Source organism: Monodon monoceros, unplaced genomic scaffold, assembly GCF_005190385.1.
Source record: "Monodon monoceros isolate NGI ecotype Baffin Bay Population unplaced genomic scaffold, NGI_Narwhal_1 Super_Scaffold_16, whole genome shotgun sequence".
NCBI lineage: Eukaryota > Metazoa > Chordata > Mammalia > Artiodactyla > Monodontidae > Monodon > Monodon monoceros.
The window spans coordinates 91671724-91694404 of NW_021703772.1; the positions used below are offsets into that span (position 1 = coordinate 91671724).

Sequence of the window (22681 nt, forward strand, 5' to 3'; positions counted from 1 at the left end):
ATGTCTGTCCTAAGAGGATGGGCTGCCCCACTTAGGAACGACCTAAGATTGGAAGTTCACCTCAAACCACTGCACATGGACTTCGTGACCTTATGAACGCATATTCTTTTTCTGCACACTCAATGCCTAAAGAGCGGAATCTAAGCTCTTTGTGAATTGGCACTGTTTCTTATTCAACATTTAATGCGTGGCGGGTGACTCTCTAACATTGGTTTGGCAAACAGAAACAAGGAAACTGGAGGCACCTATTAAAACTGGAGATACTTCTGTTCTTGACTGTGTGGGAAGCTGAGGAGGCACACTGTGCTCCAGAATACCCTGGACCCAAAAATGGTAGTGAGCAGGAAAGAAAGCAAAATCTACCTTGAGCTCTAACAAGCATGGGCCCCGTTGTGCTGCCCACCAAGCAGCAAATTCCAGTAGCCAATGGCAGGGATGGGGAGGAGGGGGTTCCACACAACAAACTCCTTCATGAGTCGGAAAATGTCTCTTAGGCGAACTGCACAGCTTCCCCAAGCTGGGCTGGGATTTTCCAGTGGCTTACCAAACCTCAAGGCATTCTTTTAAAAATGAGCTTTTGATGTCAAATCTTTTGATATTTTGACAGGCTACAAAACTCAAAGCAGCAGGAATTTCCGTTTGTTGCTGTTGTTTGGGTTTCAAGGCAGTAAACATACATGCAGTTTCACTCAGTAGACTGTAAATAGAGCTGGATGAAACCCAGACATTGATTAGTAGACTATTTTAATGGGGGAAGAAATCCATAAAGAAACTACCTTGATATAAATTAAATCCCCTCAATGTGTTTTTTAACTAAGAGGCATGTGTTGAGAATGTATTTGTTCAAATGTGCTACAGCAGTGGTTTTCCACCATGGCTTCACATTTAGAACATAAAATAATCTTTAAAAAATGATGGTACCCTATGCCAAACAACTAGCAAGACAGGAGCACAACCTACCCATTAGCAGAAAGGCTGCCTAAAAGCATAATAAGTTCACAGACACCCCAAAACACACCACTGAACATGGTCCTGCCCACCAGAAAGACAAGAACCAGTCTCATCCACCAGAACACAGGCACCAGTCCCCTCCACCAGGAAGCCTACACAACTCACAGAACCAACATTACCCACTGGGGCAGACACCAAAACCAACAGGAACTATGAACCTGCAGCATGTGAAAAGGAGACCCAAAACACAGTAAGTTAGGCAAAATGAGAAGACAGGGAAATACACAGCAGATGAAGGAGGAAGGTAAAAACCCACCAGAACAAACAAATGAAGAGGAAACAGGAAGTCCACCTGAAAAAGGATTCAGAGTAATGACAGTAAAGATGATCCAAAATCCTGGAAATAGAATGGAGAAAATACAAGAAACATTTAACAAGGACCTAGAAGAACTAAAGAGCAAACAAACAATGATGAACAACACAATAAATGAAATTAAAAATTCTCTAGAAGGAATCAATAGCAGAATAACTGAAGCAGAAGAATGGGTAAGTGACCTGGAAGATAAAATAGTGGCAATAACTACCACAGGGCAAAATAAAGAAAAAGGAATGAAAAGAATTGAGGACAGTCTCAGACCTCTGGGATAACATGAAATGCACCAACATTCGAATTATAGAAGAAGAACAGAAAGAGAAAGGGACTGAGAAAATATTTGAAGAGATTATAGTTGAAAATTTCCCTAATATGGGAAAGGAAAGAGTCAATCAAGTCCAGGAAGCACAGAGAGAACCATACAGGATAAAACCAGGGAGAAACATGCCAAGACACATATTAAGCAAAGTATCAAAAATTAAATAAAAAGAAAAAATATTAAAAGCAACAAATAACATACAAGGTAATCCCCATACAGTTAACAGCTGATCTTTCAGCAGAAACTCTGAAAGCCAGAAGGGAGTGGCAGGGTATATTTAAGTGATAAAAGGGAAAAACCTACAACCAATATTACTCTACCCAACAAGGATCTCATTTAGATTCAAAGGAGAAATTAAGGCCTTTACAGACAAGCAAAAGCTAAGAGAATTCAGCACCACCAAACCAGATTTAAAACAAATTCTAAAGGAACTTCTCTAGGCAGGGAACAAAAGAGAAGGATAATGGGCTTCCCTGGTGGCGCAGTGGTTGAGAGTCCATCTGCCGATGCAAGGGACATGGGTTCGTGCCCTGGTCCGGGAAGATCCCACATGCCGCGGAGTGGCTAGGCCCGTGAGCCATGGCTGCTGAGCCTGCATGTCTGGAGCCTGTGCTCCACAACAGGAGAGGCCACAACAGTGAGAGGCCCGCGTACCGCAAAAAAAATAAAGAAAGCAAGAAAGAAGGATAAGACCTACAATAGCAAACCCCAAACAATTAAGAAAATGATAATAGGGACATATATATCAATAATTACCTTAAATGTAAATGGATTAAATGCTCCCACCAAAAGACACAGACTGGCTGAATGTATACAAAAACAACACCCGTATATATGCTGTCTACAAGAGACCCACTTCAGACCTAGGGACATACACAGACTGCAAGTGAGGGGATGGAAAAAGATATTCCATGCAAATGGAAATCAAAAGAAAGCTGGAGTACCAATTCTCATAACAGACAAAATAGACTTTAAAATAAAGACTATTACGAGAGACAAAGAAGGACATTAAAATAATGATCAAGGGATCAGTCCAAGACTAAGATATAACAACTGTAAATGTTTATGCACCCAATAGGAGCACTTCAATACATAAGGCAAATGCTAACAGCCATAAAAGGGGAAATCGACACTCACACAATCATAGTAGGGGACATTAACTCCCCACTTTCACCAATGGACAGATCATCCAAAATAAAAATAAATAAGGAAACACAACCTTTAAATGATACATTGAACAAAGTGGACTTAATTGATATTTATAGGATATTCCATCCAAAAACAACAGAATATACTTTCTCCTCAAGTGCTCATGGAACATTCTCCAGGATACATCATACCTTGGGTAACAAATGAAGCCTTGGTAAATTTAAGAAAATTGATATCATATCAAGTATCCTTTCCGACCACAGCACTATGGGACTAGATTTCAATTACAGGAAAAAAATCTGTAAAAAATACAAACACATGGAGGCTAAATAATACACTACTAAATAACCAAGAGATCACTGAAGAAATCAAAGAGGGATCAAAAAATACCAAGAAGCAAATGACACTGAAAACACGATGACCCAAAACCTATGGGATGCAGCAAAAGCAGTTCTAAGAGGGAAGTTTATACCAATACAATCCTACCTCAAGAAACAAGAAAAATCTCAAATAAACAACCTAACCTTACACCTAAAGCAATTAGAGAAAGAAGAACAAAAAAACGCCCAAAGTTAGCAGAAAGAAAGAACTCATAAAGATCCGATCAGAAATAAATGAAAAAGAAATGAAGGAAACGATAGCAAAGATCAATAAAACTAAAAGCTGGTTCTTTGAGAAGATAAACAAAATTGATAAACCATTAGCCAGACTCATCAAGAAAAAAAGGGAGAAGACTCAAATCAACACAATTAGCAATGAAAAAGGAGAAGTAATAACTGACACTGCAGAAATACAAAGGATCATGAGAGATTACTGCAAGCAACTCTATGCCAATAAAATGGACAACCTGGAAGAAATGGACAAATTCTTAGAAAAGCACAACATTCTGAGACTGAACCAGGAAGAAATCGAAAATATAAACAGACCAATCACAAGCACTGAAATTCAAACTGTGATTAAAAATCTTCCAATAAACAAAAGTCCAGGACCAGATGGCTTCACAGGCAAATTCTATCAAACATTTAGAGAAGAGCTAACCTATCCTTCTTAAACTCTTTCAAAATATAGCAGAGGGAGGAACACTCCCAAACTCATTCTACGAGGCCACCACCACCCTGATACCAAAACCAGATAAAGATGTCACAAGAAAAAGAAAACTACAGGTCAAAATCACTGATGAACATAGATGCAAAAATCCTCAACAAAATACTAGCAAATAGAATCCAACAGCACATTAAAAGGATCATACACCATGATGGAGTGGGGTTTATCTCAGGAATGCAAGGATTCTTCAATATACTCAAATCAATCAACGTGATAAACCATACTAATAAACTGAAGAAGAAAAACCATATGATCATCTCAATAGATGCAGAAAAAGCTTTCGAAAAAATTCAACACCCATTTATGATAAAAACCCTCCACAAAGGGCTTCCCTGGTGGCGCAGTGGTTGAGAGTCCGCCTGCCGATGCAGGGGACATGGGTTCGTGCCCCGGTCCGGGAAGATCCCACATGCCGCGGAGCGGCTGGGCCCGTGAGCCATGGCCGCTGAGCCTGCACATCCGGAGCCTGTGCTGCGCAACGGGAGAGGCCACAACAGTGAGAGGCCCGCGTACCGCAAAAACAAACAAACAAAAAACCTCCACAAAGTAGGCATTGAGGGAACTTACCTCAACATAATAAAGGCCATATATGACACACCCACAGCCAACATCATTCTCAATGGTGAACAACTGAAACCATTTCCACTAAGATCAGGAACAAGATAAGGTTGCGCACTCTCACCACTATAATTCAACCTAGTTTTGGAAGTTTTAGACACAGCAACCCGAGAAGAAAAAGAAATAAAAGGAATACAAATTGGAAAAGAAGAAGTAAAACTGTCACTGTTTGCAGATGACGTGATACTCTATGTAGAGAATCCTAAAGATGCTACCTGAGAACTACTAGAGCTAATCAATGAATTTGGTAAAGTAGCAGGATACAATATTAATACACAGAAATCTTTTGCATTCCTATACACTAATGATGAAAAATCTGAAAGAGAAATTAAGGAAACACTCCCATTTACCATTGCAACAAAAACAATAAAATACCTAGGAATAAACCTACCTAGGGAGACAAAATACCTGTATGCAGACAACTATAAGACACTGATGAAAGAAATTAACGATGATACAAGGAGATGGAGAGATATACCATGTTCTTGGATTGGAAGAATCAACAGTGTGAAAATGACTCTACTACCCAAAGCAATCTACAGATTCAATGCAATCCCTATCAAACTACCAATGACATTCTTTACAGAACTAGAACAAAAAATTTTACAATTTGTATGGAAACACAAATGACCCTGAATAGCCAAAGCAATCTTGAGAAAGAAAAATGGAGTTGGAAGAATCAGGCTTCCTGAGCTCAGACTATACTACCAAGTTACAGTAATCAAGACAGTACAGCACTGGCACAAAAACAGAAATATAGACCAATGGAAAAGGATAGAACGCCCAGAGATAAACCCACAAACATACGGTCATCTTATCTTTGATAAAGGAGGCAAGAAGATACAATGGAGAAAAGACAGCCTCTTCAATAAGTGGTGCTGGGAAAACTAGACCGCTACATATAGAAGAATGAAATTAGAACACTCCCTAACACCATACACAAAAATAAACTCAAAATGGATTAAAGACCTAAATGTAAGGCCAGATACTATAAAACTCTTAGAGGAAAACATAGGCAGAACATTCTATGACATAAATCACAGCAAGATCTTTTTTGACCCACCTCCTTAGCAAAATGGAAATAAAAACACAACTAAACAAATGGAACCTAATGAAACTTAAAAGCTTTTGCACAACAAAGGAAACTATAAAGATGAAAAGACAACCCTCAGAATGGGAGAAAATATTTGCAAATGAAGCAATTGACAAATGATTAATCTCCAAAATATACAACCAGCTCATGCAGCTCAATATCTAAAAAACTAACAACCCAATCCAAAAATGGGCAGAAGACCTAAATAGACATTTCTCCAAAGAAGATACACAGATTGCCAACAAACACATGAAAGGATGCTCAACATCACTAATCATTAAAGAAATGCAAATCAAAACTACAATGAGGTATCATCTCACACCGGTCAGAATGGCCATCATCAAAAAATCTACAAACAATAAATGCTGGAGAGGGTGTGGAGAAAAGGGAACCCTCTTGCTCTGTTGGTGAATGTATATTGATACAGCCACTATGGAGAACAGTATGGAGGTTCCTTAAAAAACTATAAATAGAACTACCATATGACCCAGCAATCCCACTACTGGGCATATACCCTGAGAAAACCATAATTCAAAAAGAGTCATGTACCAAAATGCTCATTGCAGCTCTATTTACAATAGCCAGGACATGGAAGCAAGCTAAGTGCCCATCGACTGATGAATGGATAAAGAAGATGTGGCTCATATATACAAAGGAATATTACTCAGCCATAAAAAGAAATGAAATTGAGTTATTTGTAGTGAGGTGGATGGATCCAGAGACTGTCTTACAGAGTGAAGTTAGGCAGAAAGAGAAAAACAGTACTGTACGCTAACACATATATATATGGAATCTAAAAAAAAAAAAAATGTTTCTGAAGAACCTAGGGGCAAGACAGGAATAAGGACACAGATGTAGAGAACGGACTTGAGGACACGGGGTGGGGGAAGGGTAAGCTGGGAGGAAGTGAGAGAGTGGCATGGATATATACACACTACCAAATGTAATATAGATAGCTAGTTGGAAGCAGCCGCATAGCACAGGGAGATCCGCTCAGTGCTTTGTGACCATCTAGAGGGGTGGGATAGGGAGGGTGGGAGGGAGACGCAAGAGGGAGGATGTATGGGGATATATGTATATGTACAGCTGATTCACTTTGTTATACAGCAGAAACTAGCACACCTTTGTAAAGCAATTATACTCCAATAGAGATGTTAATAAAAAAAAAGAAAAAATGATGGTGCCTGAGTCCCACCCTTGAGCTTACAAAGAGATCTATAAGTAGAGATTGTAAGAACTGGGTCATGGGCTGACTAAAGCAGCATCATGGAATAACCATGGCTCGCTTAGACCATCTTGATAAACTCATTGGAGCTGAATGTATAATTGGCTGAACACATTTGGGTTCTATGAGCATGAAGAAAGGAATGGAAAGAAGAACTGCTATTGGCAGTTAATCGTTGGGTGGGCAACCGACTGTGTCTGTCATGTAATCTAAGTATCTCAAATGGTTCTTAGAAATTTTCAGAGTGAGATGAGAAACTTACCAGAGCACAGTCTGAAAATAAAGTAGTTATCATATCAACTCTTCTAGTACCCTTCCTGTTCTGTGTGAGGGCACAAAGTAATTGACAGTGGCTCAGGAATCTATGGATTGGATTCAATAATTTCTAAGCTTCTTCTTACCTCCAAAAGCCCATGATTCAAGACACTATGGGAAATTCCAAATGTGAGAAGAACCAGGGCTTTCTGGCATTGAAAATATGATGATCTCTTATGGCGACGTAACATGGACACATGGAAAACATTTGAAGACTATACTGACAAATGAAATTAATGTAGCAAAACTTGAACTTTGAATTAATGAAAGCAAAAGCGATTAAGATAACAAACATAACCTATAATCAGAGCACTGACTATCCTCACAGTCCATTTCTGTATCCGTGAATCTGAAATGATATTTATAGCATTACATTGGCCTAAAGAAAGTACATCACTCCTTGCAGATTTGTAGATTGTGGCATTTACAATGTCAAACACTAATCCTCCAGCATATTCACTCAACACACATGTCTGTTTAGTAACTGCGATGTGGAACATTCCCCACCATGTGTTAGGGGTATTTAAAGATGAGTAAGATGTGATCCTTGCCATCAGACAGATACACAACTAGTTTGAATGCAATCACCCAGCACAAATGGTAGTACCTGGCAGAGTCTTAAATGCAGAAATGATCTATCTGGAGTAAATATATATTGTATCACAACGAATAATTCTAAGTGCTCCATTCTGCTCTGCTCAGAGATTTCTAATCAAAATGTGCTTTGTCCTCATTCAAGCAGCAGGTGGGTTTACTGCAAAACTTTGCCGTCATGAAGCTGGGTTTATAACGTCAATGAAATAACACAAAGGAAAAGAAAGGGCAGAGCCAAAGCAGTTGCAACTAAGGTTTCTAACTGCTAAGGAATTTCATTGTTACCCCATCCTTATTCTTTCCTCATTTATTAAAAAAAAAGCCACTTGGAATTGCTTCCTTTCCCTCTCCTGAAATTCATTCAACAAACATTCATCAAGTCATTCCTACGTGGCCGGAAAAATGCTAACCACAGAGAAGAAAAGTAAGCATGAAAGGCAGTCACAACACTGTGGGATTTCTGGGTTGTTATCATTCTGCTTTCGAGGTGAAGAAACTGAGACACAAACTGACCTACGTTACAAAAGAAACATGCACAAACTTAGGAATTAAGTTTAGGTTTTTTACACCTAGATGCTATTTATTCAGAGCATCCATGGGGATGCTGTGGTTACTGCACCAAGAGAAGGTTATCTGAGCTGGTCCAAACCTCAGAAAAAGATGGCCCAGCCTATACAGTCCTCAGGCTGAGTTCAGGAGAAAGGGACATTTATCTCCTTGTAGGAGGCTGTACAGGTTTACGGAGGGCAGGGCCAAGGAGGACTGGGACTGTGCTTTATAACCTCCCCAGGGTGGGGGGGTGAGGTGGGATTCAAGCACTGGGTATCTCATGATCAAAAGTAACACAGGAGGACATGGGCTGAGGTTACTTAACAGACCAGGGATACCCGCCAGGGACACATGCCTGCTCGGCTGTGTGGATGCCCTATAACTGCCCTCCAATGCTCTGCCGTTCGACACGGTGGCCACATGCTAAGGAGCTCTCCTGCTGTACGGGAAGCCAAATTGTCAGAGAAGTCTCAACAGCCAGGCCGATGCCAGCATCCCTCTACTGTCCCTGATCTTCCAACAACAGCCTTGCCAGCTGTCATCTCCGCCCCCTCCAACCACGTCTGATTACAGACAACAAACAGGGCTGAGACACTAACAGCTCGATTCCCCCGTATCAGGACAACCCTGCCGGTGAGGGATGAATGCATGGGCCAGGGAAGGGGTCCAAAGAGAGGGCAGAGAGGCAAGGGGTGAGTCTGACTGTGCCTTCCTCTGGGCTTCTTTTCCTTAGACAAGCCTGCATTGCACTTTGCATGACCCATTCTAATTTATCTCTTGAGTAGTTACCCCTACCCATCAGAGTTCCAGCTTCTTGGTGACAGGGATGGTCTCACGGTCCTCAGTGGTCACAGCTCCTACCTCGCACGATGGCTGGGACAGAGTGAAAGCTCAATAAATATGTTTTGGGGTTTTTTGGTCAAGAATGATGCTGTGGTGATGAATTGAGATAGATTTCCTTCCAAACAAGGACTGTGACATTTCCGTAAGGTGGGACCCTGAGATCCCAGGAACGGCTCCTTCTCACCCAGAGATCCATACAAATTACATGTCGCTCCACACACTATGCCCAAATGGCTAATTGCCTCTATAGCAATTTCACCCCTGTGCCAGCTATACTGCCAGGCGGCAGAAACAACCACCACCACCACAGCCCCACTCCAGGTCAGAGAAATGACTGGAAATCAGGAGTGCTAAGATTAACTTCTGCCTGACCACTGAGTTCACCCACAACAGCTCACTAGACATAGCTTTCAAACAATTTGGAGATGTGTTCAAAGCCCAAGTGCTGATGACTTCTAAGCACTAATCATGACTCATCGAGGATATTAAATTATCAAATGTAATGCTGTAGAAATTACATCACCCTCAAGCATTATGAAAGCGATAATATATACTTGCAATTCAATGTGAAGCATTGCCCTATTTATTGGTTTCCTAACATCAATACGTATAGTGTGCTGAAGTACAAAGACACAAAGATGTTGAAGATGAAGTACCTTATACCAAAGAACAGCACATGACTGGACTGGTAAAAAGGAATCAAGCATTAAATGACCTTACCATTCTCCCAGGTGTTCCTGCTGTAACAGTGCCTACCTAGGAGCCTTTGGATGTAAAACACATCTAGTTATTTACAGGCATCTTTCTCCTACACATTCAATGCTTTTATCGGAGAGTCGAAAATTAGTTTCAGTTCTGGATTCAGCTGTCTTCACATAAGCAGGGTAACTAGTTCACTTCCTTACACCTAATTTGCTCCTCTGTTAAATAGGGGTGCTTCAAATATATTAATTAGGATGGTTATTTTATGTACAGTGTAGTCTAGTGTCTGGCATATGGTTAGCTAGAATTCATAACAATTAGATTCTATGAGTTATAGAGTTTGTCCCCATCATCATCTTTGATGAAACAGAACAAAAAAGCTGGACAAGACCTTAAGAGATCTAATTAATCCAAGCTCTCTTTTTTCTCCAGAGAAGAGAAAGCACACTGTGTTAACCAATATCGTACACCAAAATCATCCAACAAGGCAGGGAGAAAAATGAAAACAGGAATGCATCCTAACTCCAGGTCTAGAGCTTTTTCATACAACTGTTAAATGACACGTTTTTAGGTTACTAAGGGCGTTGGAACAGGAGGTCTCTATCTGTTAGCATATCTTTTGCCAAGTTCCTGTGACAATGCTTCCCATACCTCAGGGCTCTCTGTCAGAAAGGAAATGGCAACAGGTACTGAAAACTTTTTATAGTTTTTTGCTAACATTCATTCATTCTTTGACGTGTATGTTTCCTTTTAAACGTCTCAGTGACCAAGTAAAGTTATTGTTTCTACATTTTAAGTATTATAAACTGTTTCTAAGAAACCATTTTTAAAGAAGACTTGAAAGACATTATAAAAAGGTCTAAATGTATAAAAATAGGACCACTAAAACTCCTACCTTACGACAGATGCTTTAGCTTTTGTTTCCTTTTAATCTGTGAGACGTTTACCTATTACTTTTCAGCCCCAAACTTGTCCTTCTAGGTTGCCCTTAAACCTGCTAGGGCAATTTGCAGGCTTCCTTGCTAGCAAGTTTCTGGTTATATTCTGTCACTTAGAATTACTCCTGCCAAAATGGAAATCAGTAAGAAGTCAGACATTCTGTTTCTGGCGGACAATCTCAGAAGTGGTAGCAACAGCAGCAGGATCAGCAGCTCAAGTTCCACTAATGAAGCATTTGAGAAGCAGGAGCTCCATCAAATGAAGAGACAACGGCTCCCGCTCACAGCTACCTGCTGCGGTTTCAGCAGCAGCGAACGTGGCAGTTCTAACAATTTTGGGGGCAAGAATGCTCTTATGGGTATGGGCCTGCAGACGATAGTGTCTACCTGACATCTGGGTAAGGTCTTCTCCTTTTACTTCTCCAGCTCTTCGGACTTTTTCATAAGCTTTTCTATTAAAAAAAAGTCCTTCTCTGACTTCAATATCAGATTGTTGTTGATTTCCTGACTGGACAATGATACTGGATTAAGATACACTTAATGTTTACAATGACTTTTACAAATTTAGAATGACTCTTCAAGTCCGTATTTTTATCTCCACTTTACAGATGAAAAAAATAATTCTCAGAAAATTTAAGTGATGTGCCCAGGGTGAGCTGGCTAACAAGTAAAAGAATTAGAATTGGAACTATAGTTTTCCTGGGCTCAGATACCCTCATTATTCAATGTTAAGTACTACCTATTTAAGCAGGCTATGAACACTTTAAGTGTGTTTTATTCTAATTTTAAAACAGTCCACGGTAAATTTTAAAAACTTGGAGTAAAGGAGAAATAAACATTGCCTTTTAAGTCTCCAAATGAACTGAGCAGCTCTCTGATCATTTCCCACGGGCCTTTAATTGATGTGATATACAGTATAGTATATTTCACATACCTGTCATATATATCAGCAGTAAGGGAGGGTACAAGGTCAATTTTAAGGCATTCATCAATTTTCAGTTGCTGTCCAGTGAGAAAACACTATCAATAATGAAAAGAGACCATCATCAGAGAAAGGGGGAGAAAAAGAGAAATACAGTGAGGTATAGAGGTTGAAAACAACTGAATTACTACTTTGAGACACATAAAAATTATATTTAACAAAGGTAAATGGAATGGTATAGTCAAGCTCTGCGTCTGACACAATTCATGTGCCCTCTCAGAGCCTCTGGATATGACGTGTCTCCTAGTACTCGGGCTTTGTCCATAAAGACTCCCACCTTCCACCACTGCCCCATCTGCAAACTCTACTTGTCGCCTGGACAACCCCTGATTAAGCATTTGGTTCCAGAACACCCCTCACCATGCTTCCTCTAGATTTGTGCCAGTCTCTGTTTCCTAGGGTACCTTGAATAAGACCGAAGGCAAAGAAAATCATTCTGAACGAAAAATTTACCTATTTGAGTTAAATTACAATATTTTTGGTCAAATTCATACTACAAGATTCTTATTGGGTTTAGTATGTGACTATATACACTATAAGTTACTAAAAGTTTGAAGTTATCAGTGCACACAATGTATTTATGCCTACCTGCAATATGTGGATCATAGTTTTCTGACTATAAATTAAAGGATTTTATTTTCGCTTTTCTGCTCTATTGATCAAGTCTAGATTTTTAAGTGAAGCTGAATCCTATACTCTCCATTTCCTCCCTCTCCAATTAAAACATCAATGCTATAGAGATGTCATGAATTTTTCAACAATTCACTTTATTATGTCCTTTCAGATACATGTTGCAGCAAAACCTCCTATCTTCCCCAAATTCTTGACCTCAAAAAAGTCATGCAGAATGGCAATGCAACCTACTGCATATTATTATTTCACTGGTTGACAGTACTAAGTATGGGGTGCTAGAGAAATAAACACCATTGTTAAAAATATGATGAATATGTCCCAATGGCTTAAAGAACCTTGAATTTTTCTATGTGGGAAAGCTTTAGGGAAATATCAGAAATCTATACTTTCACCCTTCTGAGGTTTTCAGTGGTGTTGCTTGGACATTTTCAGTTTTTTTTTTTTTTTTTTTTTTTGGGGGGTTAATTCAGCCAATGCCAGAAGGTGAATAACAGTCTTTGAGAACTTCTGATATGATGTCAGGTTTGTTTCTCTAATATTATGAAAGAAGAGATTGCGTATGATGGTGATTGTCCCAGAATGCCTGAATTTGAACTCTGTCTCTGTCATTTAGTAGCTGGGTGGTCTTAGGCAAGTCATTTATCCTGTTTCTGCTTAGTTTACTCATTGAAAATGAGGATAATAATAATACTCCCTCATAGGAGTGCTGTGAGGATAAAATGAATTATTATAGGTAATGAATTTAGAATTGTGCCTGAATTAAGTTAATCTTTAGGAAGACTGGGATTGACATATATATACTAATATGTATAAAATAGATAACTAATGACAACCTGCTGTATAGCACAGGGAAATCCACTTCGCTGTACAGTAGAAACTAATCCAACATTGTAAAACGACTATACCCCAATAAAAAATAAATAAAAAATAAATAAATAAAATAATAAAAGTTAACCTTTAAATACATGACATCTTTTATCATAGGCTTTTCAAGGACCTTTAAAAGTCTCTAATGCTGTTTGAAAAGAAAAGAAAACTTATATACATACAGATTCTATGAATGATTTAAATAATCTATGGAAACATTTAAAATAAAGTTAAAAAATTTAAATTGGTCAAAAATATTAAAAATAATCATTTCAGGACATTGAAATATGACCAAAGGTAAGCAATTTGAAAATTGTTTATTTGTGAAACACTGCTAACTCATTCATAAGACTAGTGATTTTGTGGCCATAGTGCTGGACACATTTCCTTTCCCTCACCTCAGGTGGCACAATCCTGTAGCTTTACCAATTGGTGTTTGCAGACTCAGTTCAGGGCAGGTGGCAAAGCAACTAGAAATTTCAGTGAGGAACTTTGGAAGTGAGGAAGATATAGAAAGCCTGGAAAAATAAACTCTCCACACATCCCTGGCTTATTCTTAAACTATACATGCAAGTAGGACACACCAGGGATCCAGGTACAAACTGAACATCTGGGGAGAACTGAGCATTTGTCATGCCTTTGAGACCATTTGTCATGCCTTTGAGACCATTTGTCAAGCAACACATAGTTCAGGTGACAGAGGATGGAAATCTTACAGGAGCATAACGTCTGCATATATCACTGGTTGACCATGAACTCTACAAGGGATCCAAGCTATCAAACACTGAGCAAACACATTAGAACTGTACACTGTAGGGCATACAGATATTGCAGCTTAAATCCAGGAAACCTAACTGCCTGTTAAAACAGCACAACAACCCTCAGAATAAAAGGACACTGACATAAAAGGAATGAAAACATATCATCTACATGGTTCAGTTTCTCACAAAGTAAATTACTAGACATGTAAAGAAACAAGAAAGTTACCAATGCCCAGGGAAAAAAGATAGTCAATAGAAATTGACTTGAAGTGAATTTAGCAGACAAAGACTTCAAAGTAGGTATTCTAAATCTGCTCAAACTTAAGGAAAACATATACAAAGAACTAGAGGAAAATACACTCAAAGCATTTGAAAATATGGAAATAATAATCAAAGAAATAAATCTGAGGACAGATCAATATCTCATTAAAAGAACAGAGAGAAAAAGTGCTTAAGAGAAATGAACTAGAGTCTCAGAAATCTGTAATACAGTATCAAGCATTCCAACACTCATATAATTGGAGCCCCAGGAGACAGTGAAAGCAGGAAAGGGGAAGAAAAATATTTTAACACTGATGGCCAAAAAATTCCCAAATTGGTAAAAAATATTAACTTATGAGCCCAGGAAACTCAGCAAAACTCCAAGAGATTGCACCGATATACATGATAGTCTACTGCTGATATAGGCTATCTTAAAAGTAGCAAGAGAAAAATGACAAAGGAAAAACTATACAATTGATGGCAGAATTTTCTTCAGAAAGAGTGGAAGCTAGAGACATTGGGATGCCGTTCAAAGAGCTAAAAAAATTCAGAAAAAAAAAATCAATGAAGAATTCTATATCCAGCAAAATCATTCTTAACTTCTTTAAGACTTAGAATTGTATAAAGCAGAATTTATATTATATTTGGGGGCTTAAAATAATACAGATGTAGCATACTTAACAGTGCAAGGATGGGGGAAATGGAGCTACACCTGTGCAAAGTTCCTATAATTTATCAGAAGTCAGTGTTATTTTATGTTAGATTATAATAAGCTAAAGATGGTATTATAATCCCTAGAGCAAGCACTTTAAAAAAGTAAAGGAATACAGCTAAAAAGTCAATAGAGGGTGAAATTATTAACGTATATAAATGAGGATAGAAAGGAAAAAATAGAGGAATGAAAAATAAAGAAATAGAAAACTAGCCAAATACCATATGTAAATCCAACCATATCAATTATTATATTAAATGTGAATTTACTAAACATATAAAATGGTAGAGGTTTTCAGACTGGACAAAAACCAAACTCCAACTATATAATGTCTCTAGGAAGCATGCTTTAAATTCTAAGACATAAATAGGATAAAGGGTTAGAAAAAGTTAAACTAAATAAATAATAAATAGGAAGGAGATGGGATTGCTATACTAATACCAGACAAAACAGACTTCAAGAGAAGAAATATTAGAGAAAGTATTAGAGAAAGGAATTTCATATTTAATGATAAAAAGAATAATAAATCATAAGCCTATAACAGTTACAAAAGTAGAAGTATCTAACCAGAGGAGTAATTGCAAAAGGGCAAGAGGGAAATTTAAGGGATAATAGAAATGTTCTAAAACTTGATTCTGGTAGTGGCCAAAACTCTTCTCACAGTATAGTTAGAATGGCTGGATTTTATTGTACATAAAGAAAGCTAAAGAAAAAATGGAACACACACACACACACACACACACACACACACACACACAGAGGAAGGTGACCTTAGACTACATAGGGCTGTCATAGGGGCTGCAAGTCTCTGGGCAATTATTTTTGATGGCCCTCCTGTCTCCATAAATGAGTCCTCCAAAATGAACGTCAGCACTCTTCTGGAAGCCTGATCTCATATGATGCTGAAAAAAAAATATTGCTCTGGTTGGCAAGAATAATTCCCTTGCCAGGTTTTCCTTTAAAAACCAGAACTTGGCCATCATACACTAAGACACTGGTGAGTCTTGGGAATTCTTGGTTAACCCTGCATTTCTCTGAGGCAGAAAACAAAACAAAACCCCAACTAGGTCAGGTCTAGTTCTGGCTCAGGACCCGACCCAGACAGCACTGCTGATCCTGGATGATTCTAGGCTCAGGATATTTTCTATCAAGGAGGGCATTCCAAAAACTCAAAGTCTTTGAGAAGGTACAGAGGCCCTGCTTTCCCAGGTATAAGGGCAGTACTGAGACTACACTTATGCACATAAATTCACTGAAACTAATTCACTTTCAAAATTATTTCTTTCAAGCCACTGAAATCTAAACTCAGGTCAACTCAGCTTGTCACTTTGCAAATAATACTTTAGGCATCTTTTTATTTAACAAATACAGTGATTATCATATGCCAGTCAATATTTTAACTGTTTTGCAAATATTAACTTAAGGTATTATAACAATCTCATGAAGTAGATACTATTTGTTTTCCCCACTTTAAAGATGACAAAACTGATGCACAGAGAAGTTGAGTAACCTGTCCGTATTTACACAGCCAGTTAGTGGGAACAGGATTTAATCCCAAGGAGCCTGGTTCCATAATACCTGCTCTTAATTACTCTGGTACGTTAATTAAAGCCTATATATGCAGAAAACCTATTGTTTGGGGTAATGCTTTCAGCCCAAAACATCTTTCTAAAAAAATCTATTTCATGCAACATAATATTTTTTTTTAAAGGAGGGAAAGAAGGAAGGGAGGAGGAAAGAAAAGAAAATGGATCTGAACGTAGCAAGAAGGATTCAGGTTTGATATTAATCTACTATTTGGAGAGAAATTACAACTTTTCAAGGAGCTTGGTTTCCATTTATTACCTATTTCAGGCCTTTATTAAAGTCAAGAGGGAGGAAGTGGGGATTTATGACTTCATGGAGGTTAAGCCACCTACCCAAAGTGGCAAAATAGCTAGTAACAGAGCAGATCTGATTCTGACCCTACGGAGTTTATTCCATCAAACGGCACTCCAGAATTTTTAAATCACAAAACTCCAAAGTCAGGGGAATTTGTTGCTGAGGGCTTTCTCGTATGATTTATATTCTGAAAATCCCAAATTTACAACGCGTGATTGCTGTTTGACCTCCCCTGGGGCTGGCCATTCTTGGACTTCCTGTTGAGGTGGCCCTATTTCAGCGGTTTGAAGAGACACCTGAAGGTAGAGCGTTACCCACTTGTAACTTCCCTCCTACTGCCGTCACTGTAAGATGATGGTTGAGAGGCCAGATTTTGGAGGAATGAGAATACTCCGTTCCTGGAGGGATTATCTACTTTCTTTACAAGGATATAATTATGCACTGTGCTGCACTCCCAAATATCTTCAAGCACCTCAAGGCTGCCAGCTGAGCTTCTACTGTTATTCTAAAGTAAACGCTACTTTCTTCAGAGAATACCGATTACGATCACGTGACTGTTATGTTTTGCAAACCTCCGGGAATGAGTGTGTTTGCTTAGTTGAAGGTTGCCAACTCACCTTTCTTTAAATGTGCTGTGCAGGACTCCTTTCTGATGCAGAGATTTTTACTATTTGCTGCCTCCTGAGCCCAAGAGACCGGGCAAGTCGCCACAGCTTCCAGGACATTCCCAGACAACAAAGGCTTCAAGGGCATTACCACTGAATTGGGTTTTCCTCAGGAGGTCACCACAAAACTTGAAAGGACATTGTAAAAGAGATAGTTCTGGAGAGAAAGATGCCACTCTGAAGCTTTATTTTGTGGTAAATGCTAATGTATGAGTCTCCTTGTGGGCCTTCCTGACCCTCCCTCCTGAGTGTTTGCTTTCCACTCCCCCCTTTGTTCTCCACAAAGCAATGTTTGAAACTCAGAACTACCGGAAGCCAAAGGAAGGTAGATTCAGCCTTCTTAGAGAAATAGAAGGGTTATTTTAATTGACATTAACTGATATCTGTACAGAAGGAAGGAGTCGCTTAAGTTTTCATGCAGGAGTATTAAAGAAATCAAGAGGAGGGGTAGAAAATGCTTATTCTGACTAGAAAGTAGTTCTCCCAAGGGCATAACAAACCTCTAGAGCAAACCCCCCCTTGGGAATAAGTGAAAATGCTTAGGATGAAGAGGCATCTAAGGGCTTTTTCTGCCCACAAGTCACTTCTGAAACAAGGCCCCTGGCTGTGTTAACCACAGTTCTAGCTTCTGTAAATTTCATACTTCAACATCTAACCTACATGCATATGCCGGACATCCCTAGTTCTGGACAATCTGACAATATGCCAGAGCCACCTTGCCATGGCCTCTTGACTCCCTCATCCAGCCCCACCACTCCTCAGGAGGAATCCTTTTTCCTGGGGATGCCCTTTTCAAACACAAACCAATCAATCCAGAGCCCACATTCAACCGAGTCTCCGTTATTGAGCTCTCACACTCTGGGCTACTATACACCTGCCCTCATCACCCTAGGGCCAGATATCAGACAGCTAGAGACAGCGCCTATGTCCAAGAGCCTGCTGGAATCATTCAAGCCAGTCCATCCTAAGCATGCTTACCCTGCCTTGCCTGTTGCTCCCTGTAGAAACCACAATAAAGACCCTTACCCGCCATCCCCCCCACCCCTTCCCTCTACCTCCTGCCAACCCTCGTGCTATCTAGTGTGGTTCCCCATGGCGTGATATGCCCCGTCCTTTCGGGATCAGTGAAACCATCTTTTCCAAAGCAGTCATTTTCCTGATCTATAGGCCTTCTAGACGTCCAATTTTCTATTCATTCACTGAACGCTCTCTACCACTGCAACCCAATGGTGGGCCTTGGACCAGAGGGTTAAGCATTTCCTGGGGGCTAGTAAGAGCGGCAGAATCTGTTCCCTCCAAAGACCTCCTGAAACAGAACCTGCACTGTAATGGAAATCCCTAAGTGCTTTGTATGCTCATTAAAGTTTGAAAAGGACCACGTGTGGTAGTCATGAGAATGAGTCGCTCAGTACCCCAAGCTGCTGAACTCTGAAATCCTTCACTGTGTCTGCACGGAGGCCAAGCTTCCCATGGGCTGCTCCCAATCTATGACTGATTGCAACAGGAATGCTATCCAGGCCCGTTCTTGGGAAATGTGGGCCTCCCCTGACAGGTAAATTTGGCTCAAGGACTCTGATGGCCTTGGTAAATTTTCCTTAGAACGGCATTCTAAGATGTTTGCCCCATCCTTCCTTCCTTCCCTCTATCCTTCACCCAGGGTCAGACCTGCATGGTGGTCCAATGGCTCTCTCAACACACTGCCATTCCTTCTCATTGCCATTGCCCCCAATAAATTGCTCAAGACTTTAATTCTGCCTTGGAGTCTGCCTTTAGGATTAACACACAGGTCTATACCATTTCAAGTGGCAGCTTTCCAGATCTTCAGAGGTTACAAACCTGACATAAAGAAAGAAACTGGTTGGAGTTGCAGTTACATGATTAAGGCAATATATATATATATATATATCCCTAATGATGCCTCACTAACTATGCAACCGTCTTATATATCCCTTCCTGAGTTTATGACCCAAGATTGAATATTGGATAGATGTTGGACCCAAGATGACTATGCAGAAATGAGCAAAAAATGAGCAAGATGACTATGCAGAAATGAGCAAAATATGTAGTAAGACGCCTACATATCAAAGAGTTCCATTCCAAAAGTGTGTTCATAAGTCCAATTTGTTTGTAAGTCCAACAAAGTTAGCCTAGGTACCCAACTAACACAATCGGCTATACAGTACTGTACTGTAATAGGTTTGTAATACTTTTCACACAAATAATACAAAACAAAACAAAATACAAAATAAAAAACAAACACAAAAAATAAAACATTTTTAATTTTACAGTACTGTACCTTGAAAAGAACAGTAGTACAACAGCTGGCATACAGGGGCTGGCATCGAGTGAACAGGTAAGAAGAGTTACTGACTGGAGGAAGGAGAGGAGGTGGGAGATGGTAGAGCTGAAGGATCATTAGTAATAGGAGACAGAGGGCAAGCTGCAATTTCACTCAAGCCTCATGTTGATGGAACGCATGTTTGCGTCTTTGAAAATCTGCAACTTGAAGGTTCGTAGGTAGGGGACTTACTGTACCAAATCTGCAATGAGGATCTAATTTTTGTTTGACTCAATTGTATTTGTATTACATCAATAGTCTTTTTTTTTTTTTTTTTTTTTCCGGTACGCAGGCCTCTCACTGTTGTGGCCTCTCTCGTTGCGGAGCACAGGCTCCGGACGCGCAGGCTCATTGGCCGTGGCTCACGGGCCCAGCCGCTCCGCGGCATGTGGGATCTTCCCGGACCGGGGCACAAACCCATGTCCCCTGCATCGGCAAGCGGACTCTCAACCACTGCGCCACCAGGGAAGCCCACATCAACAGCCATTTTAAGTAAAGGGAGTAATAAGTATCCTTGTTTAAAGAATAGGTGTACCATGGAGAACAGTATAGAGGTTTTTTAAAAAGTAAAAATAGAGCTACCATATGATCTGGCAATCCCAGGCCTAGACATATATCTGGAGAAAACCATAATTCAAAAAGATACATGCATTTCAATATTCATTGCAGCACTATTTACAATAGCCAAGACATAGAGGCTACCTAAGTGTCCATCAACAGATGAATAATAATGAAAATGTGGTATATTTATACAATGAAATATTATTCAGCCATAAAAAAGAAGGAAATAATGGCATTTGCAGTAATATGGATGGACCTAGAGATTATCGTACTAAGTGAAGTAAGTCAGAGAAAGACAAACATCATATGATATCATTTATATGTGGAATCTAAAAAAGTGATACAAAGGAACTTATATACAAAACATAGATAGACTCACAGACATAGAAAACAAACTTATGGCTACCAAAGGGGAAGGGGGTGTTAAATTACGAGTTTGGGATTAATATATGCACACTACTATATATAAAATAGATAACCAAAAAAACAAAATAGATAACCAACAAGGACCTACTGTATAGCACAGGGAACTATACTCAATAGTTTATAATAACCTATAATGGAAAAGGATCTGAAGAAGAATAGATATATGTATATGCATAACTGAATCACTTTGCTATACACCTGAAACTAACACAACATGGTAAATCAACTATACTTCCATAAAATAAATAAATAATTAATTAAAGGACAGGTGTTGGAGTTGCTGCTGTTATTTTGGGTTAGCTCATAAAGAAAAAAAAAATAGTCTATGTGGATTAGATGAGAGGGAAATAATCCAACACCACCCTTAGACCCTGATCTCTCAGCAGCACAATAGGAGTTAAGGCAGAATGGCTAGGACATGCTTAGATTAGACAGATGTAAGAAAGACTATCTTCTTAAAAACACGCAGGGATAAGGCTTTTTCCTATTACACTGTATTCCACGTATGAACGTATATACTTCCCATGAATTTCTGAAGTATTCTAAGAATGCTATAAATTCAATTCATCATCCTGAACATAATAACCCATGGAGTTAGAGATATTGACCAGGGTTAAGACAGACCAGAAGTGGTCTTCAGAGTAAAAGTAATTTGAGGGTAAGGTATGGCTTAGCACCTTAAAGGTGACAATCACTGCACTGAGTGAATCATCCATGGGATCTCATTTACTCTTTTGTATTCTCTATAAGTAGATGTCATCTCCATTTAACAGGAGAGGAAACCAGGCTTCACAGAGGTTATGTAACTTGAATAAGAATGATGCATCAAGCAAGTAAGTAATCTGGAATTTGAAAGCACTGAAGCCCAGTACTGTTTTTATTACTCTCCATCTGCTTTGGTTAATGTTCTCCCCATGAGAAAGGTATAAACATCAAATTTAAAAAACTGTAGTGTCTACATGTACAATTTTGAAAATATTTTCATGTGTCTCTGTCCCCTAACACATAGCATGTTTATTAGTACTGAATATGAAGACAAGCTTAAAATGGGGAATATCTCTGATTTTCAACCATACCATAGAAACCGAAGCAAGAGTGATGGTGACTGAAAAAAGGGCATGAGGAAACCTTTTTGGGGAGGAATGTTCTATATATTGATTGGGGTGGTAGAAGTATTTTACATTTCAACTGGGTGGCAGTTACACAAGTGTATACGTTGGTCACAACTCATTGAGCTGTACCGTACACTTAGGAATGAATTTCATTATATACAAATTAAATCTCTAAAGTTGATAATATGAGTTAAAAAAAAAAAAGTCCCAGGGTTACAATAATGGTATGCTTACAGATTATATGTTCTTTTTGGATACATGATTCTCTGCAAATAGCAATGACAGAATGAAAGTTTTACTTAAAAATATGCATTTTTCCCTGCTACTACTTTGAAAAGATTTCTTACTGTTTATAGCCTGCTATCATAGAAAATATATAATATATAATAATGACTATCATCTTCTAAAAATGACACAGGGAAAAATTTTTTTCCAGTTGCCTTGTATTCTATGAACATATACACTTTGCATGATTTTCTTCAGTACTCTAAGAAGATAAATTCTTCAGCCTGAAAATAAACATTCCAAATCACGACCAGTGTAGTCAGAGACATCATACAGGGCTGAGATTCACTAGAAGTAGTCTTCAAAGTAAGGGTAATTTGAGGACAAGGTGTGTCAGTGAAACCGAGCAGGACCCTGTGGGGCTCCTGGTACAAATCTTTTCCGTCCCCCATTTCCTGTTTGTAGGAAATGGGCTTCAGTCAGC

At 39.1% G+C, this 22681-nt stretch overlaps 1 protein-coding gene across 2 annotated transcripts in view; it reads right to left on the bottom strand.

Annotated features, from left to right (window-relative positions):
• THSD7B (thrombospondin type 1 domain containing 7B) overlaps positions 1 to 22681 on the bottom strand; it is a 975661-nt gene that overhangs the window by 138341 nt on the left and 814639 nt on the right. The gene's annotated exons all lie outside the window — the stretch shown is intronic.